The sequence below is a fragment of the Anomaloglossus baeobatrachus genome, chromosome 3 (genome assembly GCF_048569485.1).
Source record: "Anomaloglossus baeobatrachus isolate aAnoBae1 chromosome 3, aAnoBae1.hap1, whole genome shotgun sequence".
NCBI lineage: Eukaryota > Metazoa > Chordata > Amphibia > Anura > Aromobatidae > Anomaloglossus > Anomaloglossus baeobatrachus.
In genome coordinates this window covers 472707227-472724173 of record NC_134355.1, presented here as the reverse complement: position 1 = coordinate 472724173, position 16947 = coordinate 472707227, and the positions used below count along the sequence as shown (strand labels likewise).

The 16947-nt window shown below is 45.6% G+C and overlaps 1 protein-coding gene across 1 annotated transcript in view; it reads right to left on the bottom strand.

Annotated features, from left to right (window-relative positions):
- GNB4 (G protein subunit beta 4) overlaps window positions 1-16947 on the bottom strand; it is a 181182-nt gene that overhangs the window by 73214 nt on the left and 91021 nt on the right. The window lies entirely within an intron of this gene.

Sequence of the window (16947 nt, the reverse complement as noted above, 5' to 3'; positions counted from 1 at the left end):
CTGTTAATCAGTATGATGTCGGCAGTCCCACCCGTCTATAGAGCTCTGTTAACAAAGCCACTGTATTGCCAGCAGGAGTGGTCTGCGCCAGCAAAGAACGGTGCCAGGCACATCAGGCAGCTACTACCTGTCTGTTAGTGCTGACACACGTGGTCAAAATTGTTGGTACCCTTCGTTTAATGAAAGAAAACCCCACAATGGTCAAAGAAATAACTTGAATCTGACAAAAGTAATAATATATAAAAAAAATCTATGAAAATTAACAAATGAAAGTCAGACATTGCTTTTCAACCATTCTTCCACAGAATTTAAAAAGAATAAATAAAACTCGTGAAACAGGCCTGGACAGAAATGATGGTACTTCTGAAAATAATGTGACAAAAGGGACATGTTAAATCAAGGTTTGTGCACTAATTAGCATCACAGGTGTCTATAATCTTGTAATCAGTCAGTGGGCCTGTATATAGGGCTACAGATACTCACTGTGCTGTTTGGGGACATGGTGTGTACCATACTCAACATGGACCAGAGGAAGCGAAGGAAAGAGTTCTCAGGAGATTAGAAAGCAAATTATAGACAAGCATGGTAAAGGTAAAGGTTATAAGACCATCTCCAAGCAGCTTGATGTTCCTGTGACTACAGTTGTACATATTATTCAGAAATTTAAGATCCAAGGGACTGTAGCCAACTTCCCTGAATGTGGCCGCAGGAGGAAAATTGATGACAAATAAAAGAGATGGATAATACAAATGGTAATAAAAGAGCCCAGAAACATTTCTAAAGAGATTAAAGGTGAACTTCAAGCTTAAGGAACATCAGTGTCAGATGGCACCATCCATCATTGTCTGAGCCAAAGTGGACTTCATGGGAGACGACCAAGGAGGACACCATTATTGAAAAAAAAAAAGCATAAAAAAGCCAGACTGGAATTCGCCAAACTACATGTTGACAAGCCACAAAGCTTCTGGGAGAATGTCCTATAGACAGATGAGACAAAGATGGAACCTTTTGGCAAGGCACATCAGCTCTATGTTCACAGATGGAAAAATGAAGCATATCAAGAAAAGAACACTGTCCCTACTGTGAAACATGGAGGAGGCTCTGTTATGTTATGGGGCTGCTTTGCTGCATCTGGCACAGAGGGTCTTGAATCTGTGCAGGATACAATGAAATCTCAAGACTATCAAGGGATTCTAGAGAGAAATGTACTGCTCAGTGTCAGAAAGCTTGGTCTCAGTCGCAGGTCATGGGTCGTGCAACAGGATAATGACCCAAAACACACAGCTAAAAACACCCAAGAATGGCTAAGGGTGGCTTTACACGCTACGAGATCGCTAGCAGATACTAGTGATGGCGAGCGTGATAGCACCCGCCCCTATCGTTATGCCGATATGTGATCGCTGCCGTAGCGAACATTATCGCTACGGCAGCGTCACACGTACTTACCTGCTCGGCGACGTCGCTGTGACCGGCAAACCACCTCCTTTCTAAGGGGGCGGTTCGCTCGGCGTCACAGCGACGTCACTAAGCGGTCGCCCAATCAAAGCGGAGGGGCGGAGATGAACATCCCGCCCACCTTCTTCCTTCCTCATTGCTGGCGTGTGGCAGGTAAGGAGAGGTTCCTCGTTCCTGCGGCGTCACACGTAGCGATGTGTGCTGCCGCAGGGACGAGGATCAACTTCGCCCAAGTGACAGCAGCGATAATTGGGAGAGGACCCCATGTCAACGAGGAGCGATTTTGGACGTTTTTGCAACGATCCAAAATCGCTCCTAGGAGTCACACACAACGAGATCGCTACAGCGGCCGGATGTGCGTCACAAAATCCGTGACCCCAACGAGATCGCTGTAGCGATCTTGTAGCGTGTAAAGCCCGCTTAAGAGGAAAACATTGGACTATTCTGAAGTGGACTTCTATGAGCCCTGAATCCTACTGAGCATCTTTGGAAAGAGCTGAAACATGTCGTCTGAAAAAGGCAACCTTGAAACACCAGACAACTGGAGCAGTTTGCTCTTGAGGAGTGGCCAAAATACCTGTGGAGAGGAGCAGAAGTCTTATTGACACTTAAGGGTGATTTACACGCTGCGACATCGCTAACGATATATCGTCGGGGTCAGGTCGTTAGCGACATCGCAGCGTGTGGCACCTAGGAGCGACGATCAACGATCGCAAAAATGTCAATGATCTTTGACACGTCGCTCCTTTTCATAATATCGTTGGTGGTGCATGCCGCTGGTTGTTTGTCGTTCCTGCGGCATCACACATCGCTATGTGTGACACCGCAGGAAGGACGAACTTCTCCTTACCTGCGTCCACCGGCAATGAGGAAGGAAGGAGGTGGGCGGCATGTTCCAGCTGCTCATCACCGCCCCTCCTCTGCTATTGGGTGGCCGCTTAGTGACGCCACTGTGATGCCGCACGAACCGCCCCCTTAAAGGAGAGATTGTTCGGTGTCTCCAGCGATGTCGCTAAGCAGGTACGTGTATGACGCTGTCGTAGCGATATTTTCCGCTACGGCAACAATCACCAAATATCGCAGGAACGATGGGGGCGGGTGCTATCGCAATTCCTAGCAATGTCACAGCGTGTAAAGCACTCTTTAAAGGAATCGTTTGATTGTAGTGATTGCCTCAAAAGGTTATGCAACAAAATATTAAGTTAAGGAGGTGCCATCATTTCTATCCAGGCCTATTTCATGCGTTTTGTTTTTTAGAAAATTCTATGGAAGCAGAAAAGCAATGTCTGACTTTCATTTGTTCATTTATTATTACTTTTGTCAGATTCAGGTCATTTCTGTGACCATTGTGGGTTATTCTGTCATTAAACGTCCCGTATATACCCTTTAATTTATTTACAAATGAAAAACACTGAAAACATTGATAGTGAAAACAGACGCACGGATTGTACACCGATGACACACCGATCCAAAACACTGATGACAGTAGCACCATTTTCCACATACATGGATAAACAGGGATGTGTGAATGAGGCCTTAGGCAGTAGGGATCACTGATTCCTGCGGGAACCTCACACATTGTGAACAATAGGGAGCATGTCCTCTGGGGAGGAACCATTCTAAAACCTAGGTACCATTAAATAAGTGATCATAAAAGATAACACATTTCCTGGTATATCCCTAGGGATGACTTTTCGCATGATTTGCCTGTCGTGGCGAGATATACCGCTGTATGAATTCATAAAGCAGAACGCTGCATATAAATAGCTCTATGGTGCTCAGCATTATAGTTAGCGTTTTGTGGGTACCTGAAGGGTTAATTTGTCTTTTCACATAGCAACATGCCTCACACGAGTGCTGACGAGAACAATGATGCGGAGATGCGAATATATTTTGCCACTAACAGCCTGATTTTTGGATAGTTGCGTTACACTGGAACCCCTCCTCTGCAATATGCTCAGATCCATTTTGCTAAATTGCAAGAAGCCGTCACGTGCCCCTAGTCAGCCACATTTGGACGCCTGCCCTTATAGAAGCAGCGAGCATTGTAGATACAGGGGCCAGGCCTCAACCCTCCAGGATGTTACACTAACAATAAAACGCATGGGCGACACAGAGGGGACATCTGAGCAGTGAGACATTTTCCATGCTACTTACTGACACTGAAGCCTAGCAACTCCCAGCAGCAGGAAGCTTCTTCCCCTGCAACACAGGCTGAGCCCACATGACAGACAGTTGCCATGGGATTCACGGGCCTGCGTCAGAAAAAAGGAAACTTAACCAGTTCCTTGCCTACTATGCCCCATAAATTAATAGAAATCCTATCGTGGAGAGAAGGCGTCTTCCAAATGCAATGAGGTCCTCACAAGAGACATGATAATGTAAAATATAACCTATACTGTAGCACTATATTGTACCGTACACAACCCCCTTGAACTAGGAACCATTTGATATCTAGGTGTAGAGGTATGCCAGTAACATGACCGTAAGGACCCACTATTCAGCCACACACAATATTACCGGACCCAGGGAGTCTGGTAAATGAATGATGAGATGCTGCCCTTGTCTGTACATGGTAAATTAATGTATGAGGGCGAGGGGCCCACCAGAGGAGTCACCTCCTCCCCTGTGGGCAAGTCTTATGCGGGCTTTACACGAGTCGACCGATCGTGCGATTTCACGATCGATCGTACCCGCCCCCGTCGTTTGTGTGTCACGGGCAAATCGCTGCCCGTGTCGCACAAAGTCGTGAAGCCCCCGTCACACGTACTTATCTGCTGAGCGACCTCGCTGTGGGCGGTGAACATCCTCTTCCTGAAGGGGGAGGGACGTTCGGCGTCACAGCGACATCAAACAGCCGCCGGCCAATAGAAACGGAGGGGCAGAGATGAGCGGGACGTAAACATCCCGCCCACCTCCTTCCTTCCACATAGCCGCCGGGAGCTGCTGGACACAGGTAAGCTGTGTTCATCGTTCCCGGGGTGTCACACGGAGCGATGTGTGCTACCCCGGGTACCATGAACAACCGGCGCCATTTTAATTAAACAATTTTTTAAAACTGACTGACGAGTACACGACTCACGATTTGTGAGCGATACTGCGTCGCTCGGAGGTGTCACACGAGACGACGTTGTGAACGATGCCGGATGTGCGTCACGAAAACCGTGACCCCGACGATGCATCGCACGATAGCTCGTCTCATGTAAAGCCCGCATTAGTCTGTCTATGTGGCACCAGCAGACGCAGGTTCAGATGACTGTATATATATAAAAATGTAATTTTTCATCCAGAAAATGGATAATCTTTTTCATCTACATTGTCATCAAAATGTCATCTGTATGTCCCTTTTTTACATTCATATGGTATCCATTATATACATCAACAATTAATGGGAACCTGTCATTAAAGGGACTTGTAAGACAAAAAATGTGCATAAGCACTAACAGGTAGGTAGTTCCTAACTACCTGCCTGTAGTGCCCAGCGCCATTCTTCGCCAGCATAGAACAGTCCTAGACCACTCCTGCTGGTGATACTGTGGCTTCCGCTGATGTCACATCTACAGAGTGGCCTTCTCTATTCTGCTCTGTTGACGGCATGACTGCTGACGTCAAGCTGATTGACAGCCGTCTCCCCGCTGCCTAACTGGGAGAGTCGGCTGTTAATCAGCATGACGCCGGCAGTCACGCCCTGTCAACAGAGCAGCCTGGAAGAAGAAGAGCTGGTCTGTTGATAGGGAGCAGCTGGATCGTCGGTAGGAGCAGTGATTGACTGCTCTGTGCCGGCGCCGGGTACAACAGGCAGGTAGTTTCTTTTGTTTCCTGGTAAGTTTGTGACACATAAAAAAAAAATCTAGACCACCCATTTAAGTTCAGCCTACTCCAACCATGGTCAGCTTCATCTTAGTTGTGTATGCATAAGAGATCTGTCAATCAATTGTAGCGAGGCGGGGAAAAGCCGCCCGGCTAGTAAGGTCACTCCATATCTTCCCTATATGGCTTTATAAAGTGTGTTTAATCTGAAACGCCGCAATTGGTAGTCAAGCTTCGATTCATGTTGTCCGAGGTTCAGGCAACATGTATCTAATGACAGGGTCCTATAATAAAAGGCCAAATACAGGTTTCTGTGTCAATAAACACAATGGATTAATAAAAAAGCAGATGCCATACTGGATGGTGTTAGCATAATGCCCATTTTTCTATGCAGCTTGAGTTTCAGAGGCATATCTGATTATACATGTTCCCCTGAACTTTCCTATTGACTTGCATTAGTTAGTCCGTATGATGTCCATATACGATCCAGTTAACAGAAAATGAGCTCGTCTGAACGAGAATTACCGTATAGACATTGTGATTGCAAAAAAACATTACTTATCGAAGCTCATGTGTATTAAAATGGAGCTACATACTTAGCAGTTGGAAGCTTGGATGGGCGTGACTCGAGTATCCGAATATAATGGAAGTCAATGGGGAACTCAAGCTTTTTTCCATAACAGTTCCCAGAATAATACTCAAGCTCCTCATTGACTTTAATTATAGTTGGTACACGAGTTGCGCCCATCCGAGCATCCAACTGCTCATTATGAATACCAAGCACCCGAGCGTGGAAGTGGTCACTCATCACTAGCAGGAACCAATCAATACTGTTAAATGTCAGTTGTGACCCCCCATTGCCTGGCAATCTATTAGGCATACTGCATCACATCACATGCCCAAGGTTGATATGGGATGGAGTAACTATGCTGAGTGTAGAGCTGGGCAGCAGAATTACATTTTGTATTACTAAAGACGTTTTCCCCCTTGTCTCAGCTTTGAATAAATAGTTTACTGTATGGGACGAACAAACTAAACTCTGAAGAAGTCTGAATATGTGAGTTAATTTACATAAAAACAGCAAACCATAAGTATACGCAAAGGGTAATGACAAGCAGTAAAGTAAAACCCAGAGGAAATATCCTAAACAACAAATAAAAACAAGTACCTAAAAAAAAAAAATACGGTACCCTATTTTCCAGAAAATAAGACGTGCCATGAAAATAAGCCCTGGTAAGATTTTTGGGGATTTTAGGAGTATGCTTAAAATATAGGCCCTACTCCAAAAATAAGCTCTACTTGCGGTTCCATAAGGAAGTGTCCAAGCAGCTAAAAAAGTAAAAAAAAATACAGCAGCACTCTTCATCAAAGAAAGAAGACATCCCCAAAAAGGAAGCAGACACCATCAAAAGAAGCAGCCCCCCCCCCCCAAAAAAAGGAAGAAAAAAAATCCCACTCACCAGACCCCAACAATCATAGTTGGCAAGTGCCGATGGTAGATGGGCTCTCACACAGAGATCTGTGTCACTGTCACGTTCCTCACCATTCCAGCTGCATTGCACTGCAGTTCTCACAAACAGATTGGGTGCCAGTATCACTCCGTGCAAGTCATACTGCTTCCAGTCACCAGGAGGAGCCAACTGCTGTAGAAAACAGGGGGACCTGACGGCAATGCAGATTTGTATGTGAGAGCCCATTCACTTGCCAACTCTAATTGTTTGGGGTCTGGTAAGTGTGATTCTTTTAGGAGATGTCTGCTTACTTTTAGGGGTAAACTTAGCAGTACATAGAGAATTATAAATTTAGGGAGGTAATGTAAACCATTGTAAATATGGCATGTACCCACCACTATATGACTGGTTCTGCACCATGAGAATAGCAGATCAGATAAGAAAATCTGCATATGAACCAGTAACAGGATTAACATGAAATGTTGATGTTCCACAATGTGATGTCATGATTATATATGAATAAATGTTGATTTTTTTTCCTCAATAATAAATGTAGATTGTTGTACCTGGGAAAATATAACACATTCCCTGGAAATAAGCCCTAATAATAATAATCTTTATTTCTATAGCGCCAACATATTCCGCAGCGCTTTACAATTCAGGAGGCTCATATACATATACATATCATATACATAAACATATACAAACAAGTAACAATTATAGAAGATACAATATTTAAAGGGAAAAATGGCAACCCTGCTCGTGAGAGCTAACACATCTTTCGGAGCAAAATATAATAGAAGACCCTGACTTATATTCGGTTGAAACACAGTATTAAATACTTCATTTTTTTAATATAATATTTTAGATTGATTGATTGATTCGATAAATATGAAACAATCACAGACATTTATGGCATATCCAAATGATACACCATCAATATCTAATGGATGTGGGTCGCACCTTTGAGACCAGCATTTATCTTGACAAAGGAGGTTCTCCTGACTTGCAAATTAATGCCATTGTGACGGAAAAGGTTTTTAGCTCATACACTTCTGATTTTAAGGGAACCTGTCAGATGTAATATGGTCCCAGAACCACGAGCAGTTCAGGGTGTATATGGCTAATCCCTGCCTAACTGTCCCTGTATATAGTAGCATAGATAAAGAGATCTTTAGAAAAAGCATTTCTAAAGGTTCTGCATAAGGCCAGGGACTAGTCGTGAGGGCGTTACTTCCCCTGACTAACCGCCCTCTTAGCATGTCAGTACTCCCACAGGGACGTACCAACATGCTATTCAATGCAGCGTCTCTAGTGGTGATGTGCGTACCTGTGTCCGCGTTGAACGTAGTGCTGAATGTCACGCACTTCTGGTCATGCGCACTAGACCTATCTGAAGCCGAGATGCGTACACCTGGCTTAATACTGCGCATGACCGTAAGTGCCAGGACTTCTGATCAGTGTTCACCGCGGACATAGGTACGCGCATCACCGGAGGAGACACTGCATTGAATAGCATGTTAGCACACCCCTGTCGAAGTACTAACATGCTAAAAGAGGGAGTATGCAGGGGAAGTAACACCCTCACGACTAATCCCTGACCTCATTAGCATATTATAAAGAACCTTTAGATATACTTTTTCTCTTTATCTGTGCTAGTGTATACAGGAACAGTTAGGCAGGGATTAGCATTATACACCCAGACCTGCTTGTGGTTCTGGGTGCATATTGCATCTGACAGGTTCCCTTTAAAGAGGTTTTCCATTTCAGACATCCACAAGACATTCCATAAATGTCTGAGACAGAAATACCCCTTTAACACTAGGATTTCGAGCTCCCTGGGTTCTAAAGGTAGAAATGTTAAATGATCCCTCTCTGGGACTTCTAGTGTTAAGGCTATGAACATAGTGATGGTTCCCATTATTTTTCAGTTTAAATTAAACTAAGGCCTCATTCAGGCGTCCGTTTTGTCATGTATATGTTCCATCCGTGTTTTTCACGTATAGAACAAGTAGCCGTTATGGTTAATGGAGCAGTTCACATGTCTTGTGATTTTGCAGACCGTGTTCACAAAAAAAACAGAGACATGTCCGTTTTAGATCCGAGTCACAGGTCAAAATCACTTACACAAGTCTATGGGTGCGGAAAAACCACATACAGACAGTACAGTTGAAACCAGAAGTTTACATACACTATCTAAAAAGACACATATGCTTTTTTTTTTCACTATCTGACATGAAATCAGAATAAACCTTTCCCATTGTAGGGAAATTAGCATTACCAAAATTATTTATATTTGGCAAATGCCATAATAATGAGAGAGAGAATGTTTTAAGGCAATTTTATTACTTTCTACAAAGTCAAAAGTTTACATACACTAAAGGGTGCTTTACGCGCTACGACATCGCTCAAGCGATCTCGTTGGGGTCAGGGAATTTGTGACGCACATCCGGCCGCTTTAGCGATGTCGTTGCGTGTGACACCTATGAGCAATTTTGCATCGGCACAAAAATGTGCAAAATCGCTAATGGATGACATGCCCTCCTATTCCCAATTATCGTTGCTGTGGCATGTACGATGTATTTCGTCGTTCCTGCGGCAGCACACATCGCTATGTGTGACACCGCAGGAACGAGGAACCTCATCTTACCTGCGGCCGCCCACAATGAGGAAGGAAGGAGGTGGGTGGGATGTTACGTCCCGCTCATCTCCTCCCCTCCACTTCTATTGGGCGCCCGCTTAGTGACGTCACTGTGACACCGAACAAACCGCCCCCTTAGAAAGGAGGCGGTTCGCCGGTCACAGCAACGTGGCTAGGCAGGTAAGTAGTGTGACGGGTCTGAGCGATGTTGTGCGCCACGGGCAACAATTTGCCCGTGTCCCACAACCGATGGGGGCGGGTGCGCATGCTAGCGATGTCGGTAACGATATCGCAGCGTGTAAAGCGGCCTTAAGAGTAGTATGCCTTTAAACAATATGATGATGTCAGGTCTTTGGAAGCTTCTGATAGTTTTTTTTTGTCAACATCAGTTAATTAGAGACACACCTGTAGATGTATTTTAGTGCACACCTGAAACACACTGCTTCTTTGTGTAGCATCATGGGAAAGTCAAAAGAAATCAGCTAAGATCTCAGGAAGAGAGTTGTTGACTTGCCAAGTCTGGTTCATCCTTGGACCTGAAGGTGCCTTGTTCATCTGTACAAACAATTATACACAAGAACAAACAAGATGGGAATGTCCAGCCGTCATACCACTCAGGAAGGAGACGGGTTCAGTGTATCAGAGATGAATGTGCTTTGGTCAGACATGTGCATATCAACCCAAGAACAAAAGCAAAAGACCTTGTGAAGATCCTGGCGGCAGCTGGTAAGACTGTGTCATTATCCACAATGAAACAAGTATCAGCATGAGCTAAAAGGCCACTCTGCAATGAAGAAGCCATTAGTCCAAAAGAAACATTAGAAAGCTAGATTAATGTTTGCAAATGCCCACAGAAATAAAGACCTTAAGTTTTGGAGACATGTCCTGTTGTCTGTCAAAACTAAAATTGAACTGTTTGGTTATAATGACCATAATTACGTTTGGAGGAAAAAGGGAGAAACTTTGAAGCCTAAGGACACCATCCCAACTGTGAAACACGGGGGTGGCAGCATCATGTTGTGGGGTTGTTTTGCTGCAGGAGGGACTCGTGCATTTCACAAAATAGATGCTATCATAAGGAAAGACGATTATGTGGCAATACTGAAGCAACATCTCAAGACATCAGCCAGGATTTTAAAGCTTCTGCTGAAATATGTGTTCCAAATGGACAATGACCCAAAGCATACTGCCAAACTCGTTACAAAGTGGCTTAATAGGAACAAAGTCAATGTTTTAGAAGTTCCCATCACAAAAGCCTGATCTCAATCCTATTGAAAATTTAGGGTATAGCTGAAAAGGCAGGTGTGAGCAAAGCGACCTACAAACATGGCTCAGTTACATCACTTCTGTCAGGAGAAGGAATGGGCCAAAATTCCTACCAACTATGGTGAGAAGCTTGTGGAAGGATATCCAAATCATTTCAGCCAAATCATACAGTTTAAGGGCAATGGTACAAAATACTAATGAAATGTATATAAAGTTTTGACTTTTTAGAAAGTAATAAAAATGCCGTTACACATTCTCTCTCTCATTATTCTAGCATTTGGCAAATATAAATAATTTAGTTAATCCTAAGTGACCTAAAACAGGAAAGGTTTATTCTGATTTAAAATGTTATTTCTTAATTGGTTTGTAGTCTTTTGTTTGTGAACCCAACCCCACCCACACCTATTGCCGGTCCACATTATACATACAGTCATATGAAAAAGTTTGGGCACCCCTATTAATGTTAACCTTTTTTCTTTATAGCAATTTGGGTTTTTGCAACAGCTATTTCAGTTTCATATATCTAATAACTGATGGACTGAGTAATATTTCTGGATTCAAATGAGGTTTATTGTACTAACAGAAAATGTGCAATCTGCATTTAAACAAAATTTGACCGGTGCAAAAGTATGGGCACCCTTATCAGTTTCTTGATTTGAAAACTACTTTTTACTGACTTACTAAAGCACTAAATTGGTTTTGTAACCTCATTGAGCTTTGAATTTCATAGGCAGGTGTATCCAATCATGAGAAAAGGTATTTAAGGTGGCCACTTGCTAGTTGTTCTCCTATTTGAATCTCCTATGAAGAGTGGCCTCATGGGCTCCTTAAAACAACTCTCAAAGGATCTGAAAACAAAGATTATTCAACATAGTTGTTCAGGGGAAGGATACAAAAAGATGTCTCAGAGATTTAAACTGTCAGTTTCCACTGTGAGGAACATAGTAAGGAAATGGAAGAACACAGGTACTGTTCTTGTTAAGCCCAGAAGTGGCAGGCCAAGAAAAATATCAGAAAGGCAGACAAGAAGAATGGTGAGAACAGTCAAGGACAATCCACAGACCACCTCCAAAGACCTGCAGCATCATCTTGCTGCAGATGGTGTAAATGTGCATCGGTCAACAATGCAGCGCATGTTGCACAAGGAGAAGCTGTATGGGAGAGTGATGCGAAAGAAGCCGTTTCTGCAAGCACGCCACAAACATAGTCGCCTGAGGTATGCAAAAGCACATTTGGACAAGCCAGTTACATTTTGGAAGAAGGTCCTGTGGACTGATGAAACAAAGATTGAGTTGTTTGGTCATACAAAAAGGCGTTACGCATGGAGGCAAAAAAACACGGCATTCCAAGAAAAGCACTTGCTACCCACAGTAAAATTTGGTGGAGGTTCCATCATGCTTTGGGGCTGTGTGGCCAATGCCGGCACCGGGAATCTTGTTAAAGTTGAGGGTCGCATGGATTCAACTCAGTATCAGCAGATTCTTGACAATAATGTGCAAGAATCAGTGACGAAGTTGAAGTTACGCAGGGGATGGATATTTCAGCAAGACAATGATCCAAAACACCGCTCCAAATCTACTCAGGCATTCATGCAGAGGAACAATTACAATGTTCTGGAATGGCCATCCCAGTCCCCAGACCTGAATATCATTGAAAATCTGTGGGATGATGTGAAGCGGGCTGTCCATGCTCGGTGACCATCAAACTTAACTGGAATTGTTTTGTAAACAGGAATGGTCAAATATACCTTCATCCAGGATCCAGGAACTCATTAAAAGCTACAGGAAGCGACTAGAGGCTGTTATTTTTGCAAAAGGAGGATCTACAAAATATTAATGTCACTTTTATGTTAAGGTGCCCAAACTTTTGCACCGGTCAAATTTTGTATAAATGCGGATTGCACATTTTCTGTTAGTACAATAAACCTCATTTCAATCCAGAATTATTACTCAGTCCATCAGTTATTAGATATATGAAACTGAAATAGCTGTTGCAAAAACCCAAATTGTTATAAAGAAAAAAGGTTAACATTAATAGGGGTGCCCAAACTTTTTCATATGACTGTATAAACTTCTGGTTTCAAATGTACATCCGTATGCAATCCATGCGCTTCTGTTTTTATAATGTAATGGACAGTAGAAACTTTACAATTTTCTTCACATACAATTAAATCACTTATGGTAAAAACAGACACACTGACCAAGAAGGGAATTTTGTTACTTACCGTAAATTCCTTTTCTTCTAGCTCTTATTGGGAGACCCAGACGATTGGGGTATAGCTACTGCCCTCCGGAGGCCACACAAAGCACTACACTAAAAAGTGCAAGGCCCCTCCCCTTCTGGCTATACCCCCCCGTGATATCACGGGTTCTCCAGTTTTAGTGCCAAAGCAAGAAGGAGGAAAGCCAATAACTGGTTTAAACAAATTAACTCCGAGTAACATCGGAGAACTGAAAAACCGTTCAACATGAACAACATGTGTACCCGCAAACAACAAAAAAATCCCGAAGGACAACAGGGCGGGTGCTGGGTCTCCCAATAAGAGCTAGAAGAAAAGGAATTTACGGTAAGTAACAAAATTCCCTTCTTCTTCAGCGCTCTATTGGGAGACCCAGACGATTGGGACGTCCAAAAGCTGTCCCTGGGTGGGTAAAGAAATACCTCATGTTAGAGCTGCAAGACAGCCCTCCCCTATGGGGAAGCCACCGCCACCTGCAGGGCTCTTCTACCTAGGCTGGCGTCCGCCGAAGCATAGGTATGCACCTGATAATGTTTGGTGAAAAATGTGCAGGCTCGACCAGGTAGCTGCCTGGCACACCTGTTGAGCCGTAGCCTGGTGTCGTAATGCCCAGGACGCACCTACGGCTCTGGTAGAATGGACCTTCAGCCCTGAAGGAACCGGAAGCCCCGCAGAACGGTAGTCTTCAAGAATTGGTTCTTTGATCCATCGAGCCATGGTGGCTTTAGAAACCTGCAACCCCTTGCGCGTACCAGCGACAAGGACAAAAAAATGCATCAGAGCGGCGCATGGGCGCCGTGCGGGAAATGTAGATTCTGAGTGCTCTCACCAGAACTAACAACTGTAAATCCTTTTCATACCGGAGAACCGGATGAGAATAAAAGGAAGGAAAGGGTATATCCCGATTAAGAAGAAACGCGGATACAACCTTAGGGAGAAACTCCTGAATAGGGCGCAGCACTACCTTGTCCTGGTGGAACACTAGGAAGGGAGCCTTGAATGACAGAGCCGCCAGCTTAGACACTCGCCGAAGCGACGTGATCGCAACCAGAAAGGCCACTTTCTGTGACAGGCGCGAAAGGGAAACTTCCCTCAGAGGCTCGAAATGCGGCTTCTGGAGAGCAACTAGTACCCTGTTCAGATCCCATGGATCTACCGGCCGCTTGTACGGGGGCACAATATGACAAACCCCCTGTAGTAACGTGCGCACCTTAGGAAGACGTGCTAGACGCTTCTGAAAAGAACACGGATAGTGCCGAGACTTGCCCTTAAAGGGAGCCGAGCGACCAACCTCTTTCCCAACCAGATTGCAGGAGGGAAGGCAAAGTAGGCAATGCCGATGGCCAGGGAGACCCTCCCTGAGCAGAACACTAAGATAAGAATATCTTCCACGAGTTGTGGTAGATCTTGGCAGACCGCGGCTGGCTAGCCCGTCTCATGGTGGCAATGACGTCGTGCTCACGGTCGACCGACGGTGAGATGCCACAGATCTCGGTACCACGACCTCCCCGGCCAGTCTGGGGCGACGAGGATGGTGTGGCAGCAATCGGTAGCTGGAACTGTGACCAATCCTGAGCCAAGGCGCCTGTCGCCAGAGCTCTTTGATCGTAAGACCGCGTCATGAAAATCGGGACCTTGTTGTTGCCGAGAAGCCATGACGTCGACGTCCGTCTTCATCCTGCGGCTACAGAATTCTTGCAAACAACCGGGTGCAGAGCCCATTCCCCTGCGTCCACGCCCTGGCGACTGAGGAAGTCTGCTTCCTAGTGTCGTACGCCCGGGATGTGAACAGCTGATATGGTGTATGCTCTGTCTTCTACCCATAGCAGAATCCGCCGGACCTCTTGGGAGTCTTGTCGACTGCGTAGTCCGCCTTGGTGGTTGGTGTATGCCACCGCTGTGGATAGTCCGACTGAATTCGGATCTATTTGCATTCCAGCCACTGCAGGAAGGCTTGCAGTGCAAGATACACTGCCCAGAGCTCCAGACCACTGAGTTGAAGAGTGGACTCCTCTGAAGATGGTCTTTGACCGTCTGGAAAAGTGGCACGTTCCTGTGTAGGGACATCGACTTCCCTCCCATAAGCGAAGAAAGTGCTATTGAGGCGGACGCAGATGAAACTGCGTGAAAAAAAAAAAAAAAAAAGCTCGCCTCTGGATGAGGCGCCTCCTTGAAGGAGAGACTGTCCCCTCGTCTGTAGTGAACGCTGTTTGTCCAGCGGAAGCTTCACTATCGCTGAGAGAGTGTGAAAACTCTCCAGGAGATGCCAGCGATTGGGTTCAACCTTGAAAAGTTGAAGACCCACCCGAAACTCTGGGAAGGGTCCAGCGCCATGTTCAGGTTGTGTTGGCATGCTTCTAAAGGAGAGTGCCTTGACCAGTAGATTGCCCAAGTAAAGGATCACAGAGTGACCGTGAGAGCGCGGGACTGCTCCCTCTGCTGCCACGAACTTGGTGAACACCCGTGGGGCTGTCGCCAGCCAAAGGGTATGGCTACGAAACGAAATATTCTCGTCTTTAATAACGAATCGTAGCCAACGCCGGTGCCTCGGAGCAATCGGCACGTGTAGATAAGCATCCTGATGTCTATTGAAGCTAGGAAAACTCCTTGAGACAGAGAGGCAATGACGGAGCGGAGTGATGCCATCCGAAACCGCCTGGTTTTCACGTGCTCGTTAAGCAGTATAAAGTCCAGAACGGGACGGAAGGAGCCGTCCTATTTTGGCACCACGACCAGGTCGGGGCAAAATGCGTATCTGGTTCCTGAAGAGGAACAGGGATTACCGCTCTTTCCGCCTGCAGAAGAGCCTCGGCTCGGTCGGTGCGGTAGTTTGAAAACAAACTGACTCTCACTCACAGGCCCTTAACCTGCGGTAGGTAAATGCCGCTAAAGCGGGGGAGTCTGCCCCCCCGCGGTTGCGGAGTGAGAGGGCTGAAAATTATGAGGAAAAACGCTTTGGTAGCGGTTCCTCCGGCTGCCTTCCCCGGGCGTGATTGAGCCCGCTAGGAATCTATGCCCTTCTGGGCTTTTTGAGTCGTCTTGGATAGTTGAATGATTTCATTCAACCCTTACCAACAGACTATCACTAGATAAAGGCAACCTGGTTAAGCACTTCGTTGGAAGCAGCCTCTGTTCCAATCTCTCAACTACTAGCCTCTGCGTAAAAACACGGAGTTGGCGGATGCCACTGACGTCCGGCTCGTAGAGTCTCGGACAGCAATAACAGCATGATTCGCCATGCCGACATTGCGAGTTAAAGACGCTGCTGGGACCGAGAGTACCTGTGACAGCGACCCTCTGCGCAATACTAGCTGAAATAGCTTGGAGTGCCTTCACGGCTGCGACTGCCGGAGCAGCCGACCTGCCGATAGCTTCATAGACAGATTGCAACCAGAGGCCAATCTGCCTGTCAATGGCATTTTGAAGTGAAGTCCTAACCACCACTACAACTATAGATCTAGCTGCAAGCATGGAGATTGGGGGATCCACATTTGGATACTGGGTCTAGCGCTTGACCACGTCAGGGGGAGCGACACGTGTCTCATTAATACGGTCGGAGAAACGCTTATCGTGATAAGCGTGTCGTTTCTGGACTGCGTCTCTGGAGTCAGAGTGCTAAACAAGTACTCAATATATAGAGATTTCTCTTGCTGTGAAGCTGACCCCTCCACTGGAGGAGTTGAGGGAGAAATACCCAACCTTTCGTTGATGGACGCAATAAGATTATTCACTATAGCGTCACCATCCGGTGTATCCGGATTGAGAGCGGTCTCAGGAACAGAGTCCTGAACAGCTACGTCTGCCTCATCGTACAGAGAGTACTCCAGCTGGGACCTTGACCAGTGATGTAGTCGAGGGCTAATGCCAGCGAGCCCGCTTAGGCCATCTGGGACTGTCGACCGTGTCGGATGCCTGCTCTCTGGGATGCCTGGAATCACTCTGGCGCCTTGAGATGCTCCAGATCAGGGCGGCCAGGGTCATTGCAACCATATTGCCCACGGTCTGCTTGGGGTGCAAAGTCTGTAAGATGTCAGTCATAGTCACAGACAATATATCAGCGGAAAAACTGCAACTTCGTCCCTGTC